Source organism: Ambystoma mexicanum, chromosome 3p (assembly GCF_040938575.1).
Source record: "Ambystoma mexicanum isolate Mex_15411 chromosome 3p, UKY_AmexF1_1, whole genome shotgun sequence".
NCBI lineage: Eukaryota > Metazoa > Chordata > Amphibia > Caudata > Ambystomatidae > Ambystoma > Ambystoma mexicanum.
The window spans coordinates 1,137,525,480-1,137,546,725 of NC_090925.1; the positions used below are offsets into that span (position 1 = coordinate 1,137,525,480).

Here is a 21,246-nt window from a genome sequence, read left to right on the forward strand (position 1 = left end):
TGTGTCAAACTCCAGATACTAGACAGTCACAAAATAGAATGTATATTCGTCACACACTCCATTCACCCAGGTCCCACCCACAGGCGTACCAACAACATACGGTCGTTGAGAAGGCTCCAGCCAGTCTGGTCGGCACTTCCCCACACTACCATATACGGAACTTCCACCCAACAGCCAGTCAGGGGGAAGGGACCGAGGCAGAGGGCTTCCCAGGACTTCGGGAAGATCAGGGTAATAGGTGATGGAAGGCAAGAGGCCATGGGGGCCATTTTGTCTCCATCAGGAATCTACCGATTCCAATGACAGGGCCTGGGCATCCCAAAATGGAGGATGCTCAGGGCACCAGTCATTTCAGCACGGAGCTGCACCAGCCCGTACCCTGCTCTGTGGGTCACACACAGGTGCCCAAAAACATACACTAGGGGCACAGGGTTGTACCCCTACCCATGGGTGCCATAAGGGTATCCCACGGGTCCGTTCACCAAACCAAAAGGAGAGAGAGCTGCACCGCCAGGAGTCCCACATGAACTCCTGCGCGGAAAACACAACAGAACACACGATAAAAAGCAGTAAAGGACAAGGATACGGAGGCCCTGTCCCTCCGATGCATTTCCAGCATCACAGTCGCACCCTAACACAGCCTCCACTAGCTCCACAACCTTGCCTGTTAGAGCAGCTCACAGTGAGTCCTACTCCAGACTCTAGACACTGCATAGTCACGCTCTGATCACCTTTCTTGTTGCAGCAGCTTCACTCAAGACTGACAAGCTGTCCTCAGTCTGCCAGCATGTTTATCCAGTGCCCACGACCCCTTTCCTTTTTCTCCGGGACATGTGTACTTTCCCCATCCAGTGTGGCCCGCTTCTTCCTTAACTCTAGTGTCTCCTGCCTCATCTTACTCAGAACTGTTTGCCAGATGGCTAGGGAAAGACGCATGGAACCCATTTATTCCCTCCCTCTTTCCCCATTAAGTGCCTCAAGGTTGCTCTTGCCCCCACCCTACTGCCCCCACCTTACTCAGTTGTAGTTTTTCTTTTTGACCTACCGCAGAACTCCCTTTGTAATTGATTCCTTACTCCCACAGATTCCACATGTTCACATCAGAGGCAGTAAATATGGAGCCAGAAGCAGCCTGAAACCTTAGGTCCTCCTTTGTACACTCTGTGTGCTACTTTGGAGTGGAACTTGTTTTTGTCCATTTCCATCTACATCCTGTCTAAGCCCCTGAAGGCCTTGAGCTTCAAGACTTGCTGGGATGTCTGTGTCGAATCCCTACATTGTAAATCACTTCTGCCTTGGGGAAGAGCAGTACAGAGGACTGTGGCTCATCCAAGTCTGTTTTCTAAAGCCCCCCGGGAGCATGTCACCAAACTTTATGCCTTCTTGATAAAGATGGGAAGATGGAGCCGCCCAAGCTCCTGGCATCAGAACCTTCTTCCAATAAGGCTCGGGTCTATGAGTAGCAGTTGGATAAAGTTCATTCTTAGGATACTCCCTGCACAAACGAGAAAAACACTGCTAGAGGTCCTGCCTCACAAGTGAAACCTCGAAGCAACACTGTTTCTCTTCAGGAAAAAAACGGTTGTTCCTGCTGCAAGAAATCACCACCAAAGGAAAGGGTTGCCACATGCACTTTTACTCTAGAGCACTGGGAGACTTTCTAGTATCAGATGCTTGACTTCGAAGGGATTGTGTCCTCCGACGTATTCCTTATCTTTGATAATACGTTTCCAGCTTGCTGGCCTCGGAAATTTTTTCTGTAGAGGGTGCTGCGCGTCGACGTCCGCCGAGTCGATGTCCCTCGACGGCCACCGTTTCGGCGCCGACATCACCATGCCCATAAATAGCCACGCGCTGCGTCCGTTGTTCAGTTCCGTTTTTCCGCGCTACGTGGGGCCTCGGAACGTCGTTGCTCGGTTCAGTTAGGATAGTTATCTATTTCTACTCGAATATTCCTTATAGTTCTCGATGGCTTCTTCATCAGAACCGACGACGCCACGATCCGGCTTCAAGAAATGTCGAGACTGCGGTAAAAAAATTTCGATAACGGATCCACACAGGATCTGCTTATGGTGCTTGGGATCTGAGCACCATTGTTCGGAGTGTGAGGACTGCATGTCCATGACGGCGAAAGCCTTGAAGGAGCGCAAGGGGAAGCTCGAGAGAGGTAAGTCAGCCAAAACCTCCTCGAAAGTTTTGTCGGCTGAGTCGAGGCATTCGTCTCCTCGCCGCCGAAAACATTCCCATTCTAGATCTCAAAGCAGCTCCCACCATTCGTCGAGATCAAGACACTCAAAAAAGAGACGTCGAAGGTCCCATTCCTCATCGTCTTCTGTGTCCCCAGAAAGAGTCTCCTGTCCCACCAAACATAGTTCTCAAACTGAGTGGGAGGGATTCAGAAAGAAAATGTTAAGCGTCTTCGAGAACGCGGCCTCGACCCCCTCGAAGACAGCTGACGGTGATACCCTGGGTGAAAAACCCAAAAAATCAAAACGCCGCGAGTCGCAGCTCCCGGCGAAACATTTCACCCGAGAGCGCCATGAGCCATCGGGTAAGAAGGCACCGTCTTCGACGCCGTCGTCGAGGATTCCTTCGACGCTGTCGTCGAAGATTCCTTCGACGCACGGATCGGTGCCATCGACGCCGTTGTCGAAGGGTTCCTCGACGCATCGGTCGAGCGACTCAACGCCATCGTCGACGCCGATGAAAGAGAGGACAAAGGCCACCCCACAGCCAACGGTGATTTCAAGGGCCTCCGGCACGACGCCGGAACCGTCGTCAATGCCCTAGAGTAGGATCCCGATCCTCTCGAGTTCTTCGAGACCCCTTCCAGTGTTTTCGACGCCGTTTTCGGTGCCTTCGAAGCCTGTTACATCGGCAACGACGACATCAACGTTTTCTCGTCCAATAACGACGAGTTTGGCTCCTTGTGCCTTAGAAATGGGTTTTATTCCATTTCAGAGGTCAGAATACCCTGGACTTTCTTCAATTTATGAAGAAGGGGAAGATTCTGACCAGGAAACATTCGGGTTACAGAGGACCACACTGCCTACTGCAGAGGATTTCACCTCTGAGGAAAGAAGGCTGAAGGAACTACAGGAGTCACTACATGAGGCAAGTGGGCTGGACACTTCCCCAGAAGTGGAATTTGTTAAGCCAGACCCAGGGGAACATGCCGAAACACCATATAGAACCCTGATGGCAAGAATAATTGAGTTTATGGGTTGGTCTGCGCCTTCACCTGTTTTCCAACAGGATGACCTAACAGATATATTGGACAAAGGCCCACAGGAGGACCCGGTGGTCCCCTTCCATGCAGCCTTCCAAAGAAAAATTGCATCTAATTGGGAAACTCCCGAAGTTATCCCTGCAGTGAATAAAAGATAGTCAACCAAGTATAGGGTAGCGGCTGTTGACCCTGAATACCTGTCAAAACACCCGACCCCACAGAGCCTGGTGGTTCAAGCGGCAACTTCATCTAGCAGTAGGACCGCTTACCACAGGATAGAGATGACAAGAGGTACGACTCTATGGCAAAGAAAGTCTTCTCTGCCTGTAGTATGGCGTTGAAGTCCATCAACGCCACCTGTACGCTCGCCAGGTTCAGTCACACACTATGGGAGTGTGCTTCATCAGCGGCTGACTGCATACCCGAAGGAGAGGAAAAGGAAGCCTTCCTTAACATTATTAAAGATGGCAAAGATGCCATGTGCGACATCACTTCAAACTGGCATCGATTTCGCTGACAGTATCAGCAGGGCCATGGCGGCAAGTACAACAATCCGCAGGCATGCGTGGTTGCGAAAGTCGGGCTTTGCCCCTGATGTACAGGCCAGACTTTTGAATATGCCCTTTGACGGCTCTTCATTATTCGGGAAAAAGGCTGATGACAGTCTGGAAAAGTTACAGACTTCTAAAGCAGCAGCAAAATCTTTAGGAGCTGCTATCCGCCAAACTCCTTTTCGCCCCTCAGGAACCTCTGGGAGAGGAAAGTCCTTTCGCTATTATTCCGCTTTCGAGAAAGGCAGAGGACAGCTGGCTCAAAGAGGCCAAAGGAGCTCCACCCGAGGTGGACGGGTCAAAAGTACTAAAACCGCAGCAGCAGAAGGTGCCTCTTTACCCTCGGCATCTGCTTCAGCCGCCCCAAACCACTCTGAGGCCTTCCCACACAATACACCTGTAGGGGGCAGGTTAACTCACCATCTGACGGAATGGCAGGCTAGAACGTCAGATGCTTGGGCATTGGAGACAGTTGCCCAAGGTTACTGCCTACCCTTTTTACACATTCCTCAGTCTCATCCACCGGGGAACAGCTCTCTAAAAGTTCCAGATCTACTCCTCTTGTAGGAAATTATAGACCTGCTAGAGAAAGGTGCCATAGAACCGGTACCTGTAGGGGACAGGAACAAGGGCTGGTACTCCCCCTACTTTCTCATACCAAAGAAGGACGGAGGACTGAGACCCATCCTGGACTTACGAAAATTGAACAAGTTCCTCAGGAAGGACAAGTTCAAGATGGTAACTCTCTCTCAGATCCTTCAGGCCCTCCAGCTCCAGGATTGGCTGGTATCTCTGGACCTCCAGGATGCTTATTTCCATGTGCCAATCCATTTCAAACACAGGAAATACCTGAGGTTCGCAATTGGCGACTCTCATTATCAATTTCGAGTTCTGTCATTTGGGCTGACCTCCGCCCCGAGGGTCTTCACCAAGCTGATGTCGGTAGTGGCGGCGAGTCTAAGGAGGGATGGGATCCACGTCTACCCCTACCTCGACGATTGGCTGATCAGTGCCGTATCTACGGAACAGGCCCAGCTAGATTATGTCTGCCACTTCCTTCACAGACTGGGCTTCTCCCTCAATTTAAAGAAGTCGCAGATGATACCATCACAGAGACTCCAGTTCATTGGAGCGGTTTTGGACACTTCCATGGGAAAAGCCTCGCCACCAGAGGTGAGGGCTCAAGATATTCTACAGATGGTCACCAAGTTTCAAAATGCCCAACGTCTCCCAGCCTTCGACTTTTTGAGGTTGCTAGGCCTCATGGCATCCTGCATCTTCCTTGTGCCAGAGGCTCGCCTGAGAATGAGATCTCTCCAGTGGGCACTAAGGACCCAGTGGTCACAATACTCAGGAAGAATGACAGATCTCCTCCGGATTCCGGACAAGGTAGCCCGCGACCTGCAATGGTGGGCCTATCCAGAGTAAATCTTGAAAGGAGAACTGTTTTGGCAACCATGGCCGGAGATAACAGTAGTCACAGACGCCTCACTCACGGGGTAGGGAGCCCATGCCAATGACTTGACCATCAGCGGTCGTTGGTCTCCATCGAAGTCCAGACTACACATCAACCTATTAGAGCTGAGAGCGATCAGACTAGCGCTGAAAGCTTTCCTGCCATCAGTACATGGGAGAAATGTCCTGATAATGACGGACAGCACGGTGGCCATGCACTACCTCAACAAAAGAGGAGGCATAGGGTCACTGCCACTGTGCAGAGAGGCGATGCAGCTCTGGTTTTGGGCAAACCAAGAAGAAATCTCTCTATCGGCAGTCCACCTAGCCGGAGAGAAGAACTTGACAGCGGACGCTCTGAGCAGGCAGAGCACAGTCTCCCACGAGTGGGAGCTAGCTCAGGAAGTCCTTCAAGAGATCTTCGCCCTTTGGGGAACCCCTCAGGTGGATCTGTTCGCCACAAGCACCAACAGGAAGTGCGATCTGTTCTGTTCAAGGGAATTTCCCCCGAGAGGAGCTCTAGGAGATGCGTTCGAAGTGGACTGGGCGTTTCCACTCCTTTACGCGTTCCCACCAGTCCCTGTTATTCCTCAAATGATCAGGAGGTTGAGAAGATTCCGTAAAACCATGATCCTAATTGCCCCGGATTGGGCCAGGAGAACGTGGTACCCGGACCTTCTAGATATGTCCATCTGTCCTCCAATCCGTCTTCCACTCAAAGAGAATCTTCTCTCGCAGAAGGGAGGTCAGGTTCTCCATCCAGACACCAGAACCCTCAACCTTCAGGCTTGGCTTCTGAAAGGTTGAGGTACAAGGATTGGGATCTCCCTGATGACGTCATGGAGGTGTTGCTTTCGGCCAGAAGACCAGCAACAAAGACTTTATACCGCTGCCGTTGGAACACATTTTGCAGCTGGTGTAGGGAACAGAATATCGACCCTTTTTCATGTGGTACACCAACGGTGTTATCGTTTCTACTCTACTTGGCAAACTCAGGCCTTCAAGTGGGCACTGTAAAAGGCTATCTGGCAGCGCTCTCTATCTTCAAGCGCACTGCGGAGGAACCATCGTATTTCAAAATTCCTCTAGTGGTACAATTTCTTAAGGGACTAACTAATGTTTACCCTCCAAAACCATTCCAGGTTCCCTTATGGGACTTAAATTTAGTCTTAAACTTCTTAATGGGCACTCCATTCGAACCACTTCACTCTTGCGCGCTGAGATTTCTCACGCTTAAAACTCTCCTATTGGTAGCACTAACATCTGCTAGGAGGGTGAGTGAGCTACAAGCTCTCTCCTGTAAACCCCACATACAAACTTCCACAAGGACAAAGTTGTCCTACAGCTGAAGCCTAATATCCTCCCAAAAGTGGTTTCTGAATTTCATATTACTCAGAAAATTACCTTGCCTTCATTCTACCCTCTTCCCCATCCGGGGAAAGAGGAGGAAAGGCTACATAGGCTGGACCCTAGGCGAGCTCTCAGCTTTTACATCAGCAGAATGGCTAGGATCAGGCAAGCAGACCAACTGTTTGTAGGATACTCAGGTCACAAGTTGGGACTACCCATAACAAAACAAACCATCTCCAGGTGGATTATTTTGGCCATCTGGAATGTTATAGACTAGCAGGGAAAGAGCCACCCCAAAATCTCAGGGCTCATTCACCCAGGGGTATCGGAGCCTCTTTGGCTCTCCAAAGAGGGGTACCGGTCCGGGACATATGTGCGGCTGCCACATGGTCATCCGCACATACATTCACAAAATTTTACAATCTGGATTCCTCCACTGCTCAAGAGACCAGATTTGGCAAGGCCGTATTACATTCGGTCCATCCCTAAAGGGATACATAACACTATCACTCCCACCTCCAATTACATGCCACTGCTATGGGAGTCTATCAAAGATAAGGAATACGTCGGAGGACACAATCCCTTCGAAGAACAAGTTACTTCTTACCTGGTAACGTTCTTTCGACGGGATGTTCCTCCGACGTATTCCTTATCGCCCCTCCCAACCATCCCCGCAGTGATAACTTCCCTTGTGGTTGCAGCTTACGCTCCTTCAAGGTCACTAACCAATTCAGGCATGACTTTTCTTATGCTACAAAACGGAACTGAGCAACGGACGCAGCGCATGGCTATTTATGGGCATGGTGACGTCGACGCCTATACGGTGGCCGTCGAGGGACATCGACTCGGCGGACGTCGACGCGCAGGGCCCTCTACAGAAAAAATTTCCGAGGCCAGCAAGCTGGAAACGTATTATCAAAGATAAGGAATACGTCGGAGGAACATCCCGTCGAAAGAACGTTACCAGGTAAGAAGTAACTTGTTCATCTTTGCCAAGGTGCCAGCCACTTTGACCTCCTTGCCTTTGTTGGAGCCAGGGCCCACTGCGCTGCTTAAAGCTGGTAGAGGCAGTTCTTCCGTCTGCAACCGCATCCTTTCTCCAGCATGGGGTCTGGCATGGATTCACATGCTCATGAATATTCCCCGTCAGGCCAGGAATCCTCTGTAAAAGGGAATGCAGCCTTGCTTTAAAGCTTGAAAGACTTATTTTCTCCCTCTAACCAATCAGTGATGTCTGGGTCATACTGCACCCATCCAATGACAACAGTCTCCCTAAGACCCACCCCCTGGCCATCTTCAAATTTTTACTGCACACTTCAGTGCTGGGAGTCCTATCGAGTTGCTCTTCGAGCAATTTTTTCCTGTTAGGAAATTTTTCTATGGACAAATCATTCGTTTTTTTTTTTCTTTTTCAAATCTCTCTCGTTTGCCGACTGCTGGTCAGTGCTGGCAGCGGGGACCCGTTGCCGGTGAAGTTTGACCGCTACATCATCGAATCTTCGTTTTCCAGTTCGGAGGGCCTAGTTGAGGCCTACTTTAAGCCTTGCCATGTCAGAAGAAGGTAATAGGAGCCAGTTCAAGCTCTGCGCCAGATGTGGCTTGAGGAACATCTACGCTGAAGACTGTTGAAGACCGGCACACAAGGTGCCTCTATTGTTTGCATCCTGACCACGACAAGGACAGATATATGATATGGCATTTATAAAGCGCCTTTCAAGGCACGACGAGGCAAGGGAGGGGAACAAAAGGGAGGACGGGCAACATTCCTACTATGCCAGGTGTCATTCAGATCGCAAGTGCGTGGAAAGGGGGCAGGGACAGTGCAGTACATGGGGAAAAAATGATAACAATAAATAAACGGCCAGCATGTGGCAAGTGTATGTGTAAGTGCGGGCATCAGGAGTCAAGGGCTGGTAGGGGGACTGTAGGGATACAGAAACAGTTGCCAAGTGCAGGGGTTGCCAGGTGGGCAGTGCAGGTGTGTGACGCTGGTGCGGGAAGGACCTGGGACAGAGATCAGAGGGTGACCAGGTAGCCAGGGCAGTTCCGGTTGCAGCCAGGAGGTCAGCAGTGGAGAGGAGGAGAAAAAGCAGAAGCAAAGAGAAAGGTTTTGAGGTGCTTCCGGAACCGGAGATGGTTCTCCTCAAGTTTAAGGGAGGCAGGGAGGCTGTTCCAGAGGGAGACGCCAGCCGAAGAATGAGATCTACCACCAACTTGTTGCTTGGAGAAGCACCTGACCCTGAGGGAGTTGGAGGCAGATGAGCGAAGAGCTTGAGTAGGAAGATATTTAGGACGAGAGAGTTGAAGGTATTGAGGCCCCAGAAGGCCTTGTGAACGATGAGGATGGTTTTGAACTTAATCCTCGCAGCCACTGGGAGCCAGTGCAGAGATTTCAGTCCTGGATAGATACGATCCCTGGGCTTGAGGCCAAGGACAAGACTTGCAGTCCTGTTCTGGATGCGAGATGAAGTGGGACCGTTATCGCAGGTTGGTGACATGGCTGAAGGAAGAGAGGGCGCACGGCTCCCATCCAGGTCTGGACAGCCTTTGGAACGTTCTCTGTCAGGGAAGAGGTTGTGATCTGCTGAGGATCACCCTTCGAAAAAGATGTCCGTAAAAAGGCTTAGCGCCACACTGCTGATGAGACACAGGCCGCCACTGCTGTGGGTCCCAGTTCGGAACACGCGCCCTCCCCTTCGCCTTCTCAGTTTACGGTAAGCCTGCCAGTGGGTGGTGTCATCGCAGAGACTGTCCCTCTAATCCAAGCATGGCCCTTCGTCAAAGGATAGACCAAGGAAGGACACTCGCAAAGAGGGCGCCCCAAGGTCCTTGTCAACACCTACATCCAAGTCGTCGCCAGTGGCAACGCCGTCAGCATCTCACAAACCGAGACCCCCATCGGCCAAACCACCATCTACCACAACGTGTTCAGGGCCTCATCGATGACTGCCGGGCCCACGGATACTACCGCCCCGACTATGACCACCTCGACCATGACTACCCAGGCTATGAAGGCACCAGTCATCTCTTCTTACTCCAAGGAGGAAGGAAGGTCAAGAGAGCTGATGCCACCGATGGATTTTCTCCATAGACTTATGGTGGGTCTAAAGGAGGTAGCAAGGGATCCTGTCATGGCAATCTACATGAGTTCTTATGAGGAGTCATTGCAATATGACTGCTTCTCGGATCAGGAAGGGAATAACTCGATGGGTGAAGGGAGCCCCTTAGTGGAAGAGGACCGGTCATCGGTCTCGGCAAGGCATGCAAGCTCTCCATCAGTGCCACCCCGATAGACCATCAACAGGGCCCTACAGACGGGTCTCTGGATGTCCTGACTACACTGCACACTTTGGTGTACGAGATACAACAAAGGTTCCTGCCCCCGGTGGTTCCGGCAGTTACCCCCAAATCCCCCAGGCACAGCCCACCACGACCACTGCACAGACCTCACCCGCAGGTCCAAAGCGGCGTCCTACACCAAGGCGGCCAACACCACCCTCCACTCCTGTATACGAGTGGTGGATCCACTCCATACGGACACTGGAACGGACACAGATACAGGCACTACGGAGATAGATGAGTTGGATGACTTTTTACCTCCAGATGGGCAACCGCTGGTTGCCGACGATCCCCCCACCCCCAGGGCATCGCCACTGGATGAGGTGGGTTCCTTCCACTCCATGCTCCCATGGGCATCTACCCTTTTCAACCCAGTGCCAGAGGAAAAGAAAAAGGAGGAATTCCTTTACCACAGAAGTGCATCATCCCGGAAGACCATAACGCCCATTCCTCTGCTGGACGATGTTTGGTAAGAAGACCTAGCTCTCATGAAGATCCCAAAGCTCTAAGCCACACAAGAGGGACAGACTTGAGAAAAAGTATAGGGTGCCTGACTCAGCGGTTGGATGCCTCATGATTGCAGCCGTCCCCGGACTCTGTGGTTTCAGCCGCTGCCAGAAAGCAGTCAGCAAACCTGTCATCCTCATCCATGGTTCCGCCAGACCAGGAGGGGAAGAAGCTGGATCTGATGGCCAAGCATATCATCTATAACGCTGCCTTAACGGCAAAGACTGCCAATGCCCTGTCCATCCTGGCCCGGGAGTTGTGGTTCAAGCTGAGCCCGAGCCTGGATTTCTTGCATGATGACGAGAAGACTGAGGCTTTAGCCTCTTATGCGAAGTGGCTTCTGACCACGCCATCACAGTGGCGTTGGATGTCGCAGACTCCAAAATTTCACCTAATGTGAAATGCACTGGCACTCGAGGGCATAAGGTTGGCTGAAGGCCACACATTTCAGACCAGAAGTCCAATCAAAGGTGATGGATATCCACTTTGATGGGGATAGCCTCTTCAGCAAGGTGGTGGATGAAACATTGCAAGCCATAAAAACGGACACTGAAACAGCTAGATCGCTGGGGACCTTGCACCAGTGACAGTATTCGTTCTTTCGATCCTCTAGAGGGAAGTTAGTCAGATTCTCTAAGGGCTACGCGTCCACCTCATACCGCCAACCCTCCCGTTCCACCTCCCAGGAGACATACAGGTGCCAGTCATAGACCTTAGGCCGAGGGGCAAAGCACTGGCGTCATCCGCAAGCCAGTACACACGCCCCAACAAGTCTGATCCAGCCCACTGCCCAGGCCCCCACTTATGCAACCCAGTGGGGGGATTTTTGATGCACTTCATCAGCGAGTGAAAGAACATCACCACCGATGAGTGGGTGCTGAACTTAATTCATCAAGGGCACCCCCTGGAATTTCGAACACTGGTGTCCTCGCATTCCCCTCCGTGGCAAGAAAGGAACTGCACATGGCCCGCTTGCACAAGAGGTGCAGGCTATGTTAGGAAAAGGGGCAGTAGAACGTGGACCCCCATGCCTCCTGGGATCCGGAGTATACTCCAGATACTTTTGGGTCTGGAAGAAGTCAGGGGGTGGCGTACAATCCTAGACTTGCGACGTCTCAAGTACCTAAAGTCCCAAAAATTCAGCATGGTCACGTTGCAGCAAGTGCTCGGCCAGCTGGAAGAGGGGGATTTCCTAGCCATGTTGGCCATTAGGATGCCTACTTCCATGTCCCCATACATCCAAAGCATTGGGAGTTCTTGCGCTTTGTGGTTCTGGGACGTCACTATCAGTTGGCATGAAATCACTGCTGAGGGTATTCACAAAGTGCCTGGCCCTGGTGGCAGCGCCTCTGCGTCTCAAGGGCACACACGTCTATCCGTACCAGCAGACTGGCTCATCCTGTCCCCCTCTCAGGTCCTGGCGGTGCAGCACACACCAGAGAGACATATGCCTTCTGATGGAGCTCGGATTCGCCACAAACTATCCGAAGTCCTACATGGGGCCATCGCAGAAAGCTCTATTTCTGGGTGCCCGCTTCAACGCAGTGGCATCTCTGGCGTTTCCCTCACAGGAGAGAGTGTCAGCTCTGTTGGGGAAGGTACATCGCCTAGCTACAGTTCAATTCTCAGCAGTTTGCTCCATCAAATTGCTGCTGGGCATGATGTAGTCCTGCGTTCACCTGATTCCGTTTTGCAGGCTACAGGTGAGATCTCTGCGGGAGTTTCCAGATGCCAGGTGGCACCAGATCACAGGCAAGTGAACAGACAGAATTGCCCTCAACCAAGACTTCAGGCAAGCTGTTCAGTGGTGGGGAGTATGCAAGCACCTTATGCAGGGAGCCCTGTTTCAGGTTCCCCCATTCCAAGCTACGGTCACCACGAACGCCTATTGGGACGGATTGGGGCTCACACCGGACAGTCCCATTCCAGAGGTCTCTGTCATCCAGAGGAGCAGACTCTGCACATCAATGTTCTGTAGCTACAGGCTGTGTTTTGGGCTCAAGTCTTTCCTGCCTCTACTGCAAGGGTGGGTGGTGAGGACCTTTAGGGACAACACCACCACCACTATGTTTTACATCCAGAATCAGGGCATTACCTGCTCCCCCGCTCTTTCCCTGGAGGCGCAGGCCCTGTGCTGTGGCACTGGGCCATTCTTCAGAACATGTTTCTCCCATTTCATCTGGCAAGCATCAAAGACGCCATTGTGGACTCCCTCCGCAGGGAACTGCGGTCCTGCACGAATGGGAGATCCAGCAGGGACAGAAGTCACATCTCTTCAGTATGTGGGGCCAACCCCGGATCAACCTCATTAGGACAGCAGCAAACTCGAAGTACCAGGCTTTCGCCAGCAGGTTTCCCCAGTCTTGTAGCCTGGGAGATGCTTTCTCGTTCAGATGGCAGGGTGTCTTCCTGTATGCGTTCCCTCTAATCCCGCTGCTGCTACGTGTGATGAACACAATCAAACGATGTTGCGGCAAGATGATACTCCTCCCTCGGTGTGGTCATGTCAGCTCTAGTACCTGGAACTGCTCCGCTTGGCAGTAGCGGCGGCCATCCGGCTGCCTCCTCTTCCAACCTCCTCTCTAGAGAAGACCGAATGATACTGCACCACGACCCAGCGTTGCTGAGCCTCACGGCTTGGCTCCTGCAGCCCTAGAGTTTGGGCATTATGACATTCCTCTAGAATCTAGGAAGGTCCTGGCCAAGGCTAGAGCATCCTCTACAATAGCGTCTTCGGGACGCAAATGGAAACACTTCACTGTGTGGAGCAGGGCGCAAAAGATTACTGTGATGAATCAACTTCCGGGGCACCAGTCGTCCAGGGAATGAATATCGGTTTCTAAACCATCAATCAGCCCCACACCTCTAGTACACCAGAAGAGATCCGAACAGATTGGAAACACAAGTAAATTATAAACCTCCTTGCTCAATTTTTGGTAATCTGGATGGAACGGCAGGCTTATTTCTGCAAGGTCGTGGATTGTTGGCTAGTTGCAACACAGCGCAAAATACAACTATTACCCAATGATAAAAGGGACTGTCCAGTCAAGGTTGTATAAAAATATCTACTTTATTATTATTACAACAGACAGTTCCAGCACACTACAAAATACAACCCACAATGTAAAGGAACACAGAGGACCGACAGTTTCATGAAGGAAAGGGATGGACTCTGGATACTGACAGGGGGGGTAGTCGGTAAAGCAATCTGTCTTAACTGTTCAAGGTTATTCGGTTTCAGCACCAAGGGAACAAGGGGTTGTAAATGTCACTAGGGGCCTTCGGAGAAGAACCTGGCGGACAGAACCACAATGTACCTGGTGCTTGAGATGTTCTTGATGCTCGACAGTGTTGAGTCCGTTCCAGGACGCTTTGCTGCTCCTGTGACAGAGTTGGAGACGGGAGACTGCTGTGGGTATAAGGAAGTTCGGCAAGCGAGCGAGCCTGGACAGATGGCTGCAGGCTGGCCTACACAGCGTCTGAGGGTCAAAAATCATTGTTGCTGTGCTGGTTGGCAGATCTGGAATGCTGGTCAAGTCGTCTCGGACGGCTTTAGTGACTGCAGTCAGTGGTCAAGCCGGTCACGAGACGAGGGCTCGACTGCCTCTAAAATGTCCACAAAAGATGGATGCTGGTTGATGCTTGTGTGGCACTCCTAGTGTTTTCACAGGGCTTGTGACACCCTTTCAAGGCGGACAGCTCAAAGCTGAGGAGAGCCCTTGACCTTTGTTCAGAGACTTTCTGGCACTTCCCACCTAGAAAGCTTACTGGCAGAACCTAGCAGGGCACGCTGTGTGCTGGCTGGGTACCGGTTCTGGAGCTGCTGGACGGGTCCTCTGAGTTCATCTCCCACTGTACCGTGGGAGATGTTTAGGGGAGGGAACTTGCTTGCCTCTTGTAAATCCTGGCCTTCCTTCACTGACCAAAGCTGTAAGGCAGACTGTACCTTCAGCCAGGGTCCAATGGTTAGTTCTTCTCTCCTGCTTCTGGTGAAGGCTTCAGATGATCTGGTAAGTGAGGGGTTCAGCCCTCTTTTAAAGCCAAATGGGCCCCAGTGATTGGTGCAGGCTAAGCCTTTCTTAAGAAACCAATCCGGGGTCCCTACTGTGAGAAGCCTGATGGGATCTGTTATCCAGGTGGCCAGGACACGGCCATCGCTTTTGGATTCAGTTCCCGGGGATAGACCAGTGCAGGAGGAACACCTGGATGGCGGGGTAATCCCCTTCACTGTAACACCTTTTCCCCATCCTACCAGTTAGGATAATTAGGAACTCAAACCCCCCCCCCCCCACCCTTTCCCAACTCTAACCCTTTCTCACGGACAGCTCACTGTGAGAGAAAACAGACTAAAACCCGAGCCGTATACCTGACATGTCCCAACACAAGGGTCAGGCAGAGTAAGGCAATTACTGATCATTACAAACACCTGACCTCCATCACACTTCCCCACATGGATAAAAGGTGGAGCACGAAAGCACACTCTGAGCAAGGCAAAACAATTGAGAGAGCAGCCAAGATGGCAGTTTAATACGATGAGGAAGGCGGAGAGACCAGAGAGGGTTGCAAGGAGGGAAGTACCCTTGACCTTTTTGGAGAAAAACTGCTACTTTCACAAGTCTTTGAGAATAAGAAATATAAGACCTGGAATTAAAGCTGAAGAGACGTGCATTGTGTGTCGAAGGTACCCGGGGCTCTCCCGTGTCGATAGCCAAGACTGGGAGGAGTGATTGCCGCTGTGGTACTGTCCTTGGCTCCAACAACAAAGCAGCACCAGTAAAGTCAGCACAGCCCATGAGTCAGGGAGACTAATAGCAGACCGGTCTGTGTTAGAACCAAGGTTTCAAGTGGCAACATTGTTTGAAGAAATCTGAAGAGACCAGTGTGTGAAGCATATGTGATGAGCAACGCTAATATAATTGAACATCCAAGGAATGTCTGAAACTTTGAAGCCAAGATGGATACCATATACAGAGTGGTCTGGCACCACTTGGGTGCTCATTCAAAGGTCTCTGTTGGGTATCCAACTGAGAGGTATCAAATATAAATTGTGAATTGTGAAATCGAAATGGTCCTGCAACGGGTCAAGCTAAACCCTGTGCCCATTCGAAAGTCTTCGATAGCTAATACGAACTGCAAGTAGTCCGAGCCTGGTTGAGGGAGACTAATTGTGTGGTAGAAGGATCTGAGCCCTGCTTAGGGGGATCCAGGGTAAAGAGTGAATCACCTGACTTGAGTACTTGTAAGAGGAAAGGAACTTTTTGTTTGTTTTGGTACTTCAGGCCCTCTGAATCAAGAGTCTTTGATAACGTAAGAGACTTGGGCACAGAAGGCCCTGATGCTGGTAATGGTACTGTGTCCTCATGCCAAAGAAGCCAGAGAGTGTGCTATGCTCGAATGAACCGCCTTCTCCCATGCTGAAAACATGAGGCAGGGAGGCCAATGGCATTAACATCCTGACGTATTTTTGTGAACACTTCCTCCTTTTTTCATGAACACTACCCCACACTATTTGTATTTAAAAGATAAGGATTGGCAATAGGAATGTTAGCATAGGCCATTTTATTTTGACGAGACTCCACTAGGACTGCATTATTATTTGATGGTCCTAGCGTGGTCTTATCTGTATATTTAGGATTAGATAGGCGTTTATCACACCCTTGTTAAAGTTCAATAAACACCCTTGAACTGTGGTCACTTGTATCTGTCTTACTATTGATACCATGCCTTCCCTACACCACCAGCAATCTTCTGTTATGCGTGAGGTCAGGACCAGAGTGATTTGCAACAGGAAATGTAAGAGGTAACAACATGTACTCCCAAGTCCCACCTGTCTTCCTGTCTGTTGTAGATCAAAGTGTCTCTTTGGTTAACTGAGCCCTCTTTGGCTCTTGATCAAAGCACAGGTCTCCCTTGACGTCTGTGGTGAGAACAGACTTTTGTCTCCCTCAAATCACATACTTTGTCCCTCTGAAAGGGAGTTTGCTTACTGTAAACAGTTGTCCCAGACATGACATTCACTACCCTTCGTACAGAGGGGTGGGAGCTAGCTCCAAGGTGACACATTGCATATCAAAGAAGTGTTAGTTTTCCTGCCCATTGTTAAGTTCTGTGACCACGCCTATTCGCAGGCCTGCTTCAGTTAACTCTCATCAGTATGCACTGCCACCACACAGAATTTAGACAATAGAACAGGGCGGATCCATGGAGCCTTTGATATTTAATTAGGCTGGCCAAGGAAGGAGGAAGGTGTTGCCCTTCTCCTCTGTATGTTTTCGTGCACCCCTTGCTGTCACCTGTCAAATAAATGTGACAGGGAGGACTGCGTATGTAGGCTGTGTCCTCCAGAGTACACTGGACTATGTGTTTGTTGTGCAGCAAGCATTTATTTATGTCGCACCACACGCTCCATGACTATTACTAATACCTAGCAGTGACTAAATGTTGCCTGCAACAGTACTTTTTATCGGAATAGCCCCACATATTTTTGGAGGTTGATCTCCAATCATTCCGTTTCCTAAAAAAATCATTAAAAAAAGCCCAGGCGATCGCACACTCTGTGCGGATGGTCGAATCCCTCACAATTACACCTCTGCACATCACAGCTCCGCAGCTCCTGCTGTACCTGTTGTCTTTAGCCAGGGACGGATTGACCCACGCCTCCATCAAGGTGCATCTGGCAGCCATTTCCCGGTGCACGCGGTCACCAGGCAGGCCATCGCCTTGGTCTAACAGGCTCATCAAGGAGTTTCTGAAAGGCCTCTTCAGGACTTTTCGACTGGTGAAGGCTCTTGCCCCGGCTTGGGAGCTCAATGTCGTTCTTACTAAACTCATGGGGCCTCCATTCGAACCTTTGCACCAGGCCCGTCTGAAGTTTCTGTCATGGAAGAAGGCTTTCCTAGTGGCCATGACCTCAGGTGGGTTGGGGAGATTCAGGCTCTTTCCTGCAAGCGCCCATACTTGGCCTTCCATACTACGAGGCTGATGCTTCGGTCCCAATCCACCTTTAGGCCGAAGGTTCCTTCTGAATTCCATCTCAACTAACCCATGGTGCTTCCAGTCTTCTTTCTGAATCCTTCTTTGCCCGCTGAACGGTCGCTGCATGCACTGGAGGTTGCTCGTGCCTTGAAGTTCTATGTGGCACGCACAAAGGATTTTCAGAAGACTTCTCAAATCTTTGTGAATTTTGGACCTGTGAATCGCAGGAAGGCCCTGTCGAAGGCGTCCATATCCAGGTGGCTCTCCAGCTGCATCATGCACTGTCATCCTCTGGCCAACAGACCTCTTCCAGGCCGGTCGAGCGCCCATTCTATCAGAGCCATCGCAGCAACAACAGCGTTTCTCTATGGTGTTCCCCTGCTGGACATTTTCAGGGTTGCTACGTGGAGGTCTACGCATACATTCAAGAAATTTTAATGCATTGACAGGGATACCAGGTAGTATTCCGGAGTTGGCCAAATGGTGCCTCGCAACCTATTTGTTTGAGGTGAGTCTGTTCCAGGGGTAAGTGGTTGTACTTCTGTTGAGCCTGGCCACCTCCTGTGATTGTGTTATGTTCTACTGTGTATTCGTATTCATGAGCATGTGAATCCATACCAGACCCCATGCTGGAGAAGGAACAAGTTACTTACCTGTAACTGTTGTTCTCCATCATGTGTCTGGCATGGATTCACATGCAACCCCTCCCTCCTTCCCCGCTGTAGCTCGTCTTGGTTTATACTGTCACTTTGCATGCTTTTGAATCTGAAGATGGCCACCGGGGGTGGGACTTAGGGAGAATGTTGTCATTGGATGGGTGCAGTATGACCCAGACATCAGTGATAGGTTAGAGGGAGAAAGGCAGTCTTTCAAGCTTTAAAGCAAGGCTCCTTTCATTTTACTGAGGATTCCCAGCCTGACGGTAAATACTCATGAACATGTAATTCCATGCCAGACTCATGCTGGAGAACAACAGTTATAGGTAAGTAACTTGTTCTTTTTGGCTCATTTGTAGCCCCACCTGTGGAGACTGCTACTGGACTCTTCCTTCAAACATCTGAGATCTTGCCAAGAAGCATTGTACAGCTCCCTCGGATCTGCATTTTCGTTCAGACTTCCTACTTGTGACTTCCTTGCAATGCAGTTCATCCATATGTTGCTTATGTAATGATATCCATAAATGCCAGCTTGCTGTAATCAGCTGTTTTCCCTACCTTCCTGAAATCAGCTGTTTTTATTCCACTTCTGAAAGCCTGGGCTTTATCCAACAGACGTGAGTAATTTTCATTCTGTGTAAAATCTTCCTCTTCCAGTGGAACTATTGAAGAGAGCTGTAATTAAACCACTTAAACACTTAAAGACCTTCTCCTAATGTAGTAGAAATATTCTGTGTATCCATTAACTTTTTCCCCACTTGCATTTTTGAAACCACCGTATAACTTGATCCCCGCCATACTGTTTTTAGGCCTAGTAGAGGAACTGAGTGGGTGGTTGTCACTACCTTCGACAGTCTCATGCTGTCAGTAGGTCAACTTAGTTCTGGTGTCTCAGTGCTGCTAGACGTGTCCTCTGCTTTGATACAGTCAGCCATGACTTTTTTGTTATTTTTTGGGTTTTTTTTTGGTTAACGGGTCGCAATGTGTCCCCATTCCTTCTTCTGAGCAAGTTTTGTTGAAGTGTGATGTACCACGGGGCGGGGGGGGGGGTCTGCACTGTCCTCCAATTTCTTTAATCCACATGTATGCCCTTTGGCGTTGCTGCTTAGATGTTTTGTACTTACTTTTTTAAACTTAAACCAGTGACATGCAGGTTTCCACTTCCTCCACTCTTCGTAACCCGGATTATTTTAAAAAATGTATTGCCGATATTAATGACTGGATAAATGGCAACTTTTAGAAGCTTAATTCACATAAAACAGAAACCTTGGTCGCAGTCTCCCCAGTTAAAAAAATGTCTGACATGTAGTCACGCTGTGTCTGTGACTTCAACTGGCATGTGGTAAAAATTGTAGGTTGTCTGTTGGAATAAAGAACAGGTTCTGCAAGTCACTGAGACAGGCTTTGTTTAATAGAGTCCACTTTGTACGTTTTCCTTATCTTTCCTGTCCCAGTTGCAGAGTCTGCAGCCCCCGCCTTCTTACAAGGACTATAGGCGATCAGATCACTTTTACCCAGTCATCAGTTCTCTACATTGTGTCCTGTGAAAAAGTGTATTAAATGTAAGATTGTGTGTACTGTCCACATAGCCTTGACCCGATCAAGGCTAGGGTTTCTTAGAGCATAAATTAATCCTCCCATACCCTGTCAATTTCCATTCTGAAAGGGCCTGGTCGACTGTTCCCTTGTTTAAAAAATGCCAGGATGGGAGGTCGATCCTTCTCCTCTTAGGCGCCTTTGTTGTGGAAATCCTTACCAGGGCACCTCAGGGACTGTGACTCAAATGTTCTCATGAAAGCCCCGCAAATGTTGAATTTCTCTCTGTACATGGGTTTTCCCCCTTGTTTCAATTCCTTGCAACCCAGGATTGTGATGTCACTTTGCTGGGCATATATTGTGCTTCATAAGGAAGGTTATCATAACATAACCTTTATATTAATCGTTAGTTATTTTCTTGCATATATTTGACGTAGCAAAGTCTGGAAAGTGGCACAGTGTCACATTTGCACATGGGATGCAAACTGAATTTCTGAATCACTGTTCAGTGCAGTTCTGGAAACTCACCAAAACAAAAGAATCTCGCCTTATTACATAAGTTAGGCCTCTTGACTGGAAAACGTTCTTTTTTATTTTTCTGATGAGCGACTTTGTTAAACATTTTCCTCAGTTGAAAACCTTAATGTCTTCGTACAGTAGACTGCAAACCCCCCTTTCCTGGTACTGGATGAATAGGCAGTCTTCAGAATGTGTATGACAATATATGAACCGCGTATGATATAGGGATTCACAAGCATCAAGTAGCAGGTCTTGGTCATACAACACCCAATCTCATACTTGCTTTGATTACGATCTTCACATACTGTTGATATAGGAAATTATGAATTTTTATCTTTGAAGAAATTTTGGATGGTATGAATTAGGTGTAGGGTTCTTTAAATGGGAGCTGGGCACATATAAATATTTGCTTGGCCTTGAATTGGGATTCATCCATGTAATAGAGAAGTTAACACTGTTTTGTTTGATTGTGGTAGAGAATCTGGCTCTAGTTCTTTTTTGACTGTCTCAAGATGGAGGTGCCTTCTCTACACATCCAAGCACAAGATTTTATTGACCATGCAGTTCAGAAGCGCTACCTTTTAACAGACACCATGTCTTCCTGTAACAAGCACTTTTAATGCAGTAAAAACATTCTGTGCATCCAATTTACTTTTTCCTCCACTCCTCACAGCCCTGATATCCTCCCTTATTACCCTACCTTTTTACCACAAATCATAAATATTGACTAGATTTTGCATTTCACTTTTGAGTTATTACTTCTATTTACTTCAATACACCCATTTACAATGACACATTGCTTCTGCTGTGTTTCCACTTACATGTAAAGTAAATTGCTTTGATGCCTCTGGAATAAGCAAGCCAATGTATTTAATCTTTTCCTGAACATGTTTGACTGCATTTGCTTTTACCGTGTACTTTAAACCGATTTTTGTCTTATGATACTTAAAGCTACGATAATGTCTGAAATACTTGAAAAGGAATTCATTTTGAAGAAAGAAAATAGGTTTGCTACACCGCTTGCATCTACCTTTCTCTACGTGGCTCTGAGATTAGGTTTGTGGAGACTGTACAACTGTGGGTGCTTCATTAAGTCACACCCCGTCTCAGTTGGTCATCATTTTATAGG

General features: G+C 49.3%; 1 protein-coding gene across 5 annotated transcripts in view; it reads left to right on the plus strand.

Annotated features, from left to right (window-relative positions):
* Positions 1-21,246, plus strand: part of FNIP1 (folliculin interacting protein 1) — a 735,567-nt gene that overhangs the window by 615,227 nt on the left and 99,094 nt on the right. The gene's annotated exons all lie outside the window — the stretch shown is intronic.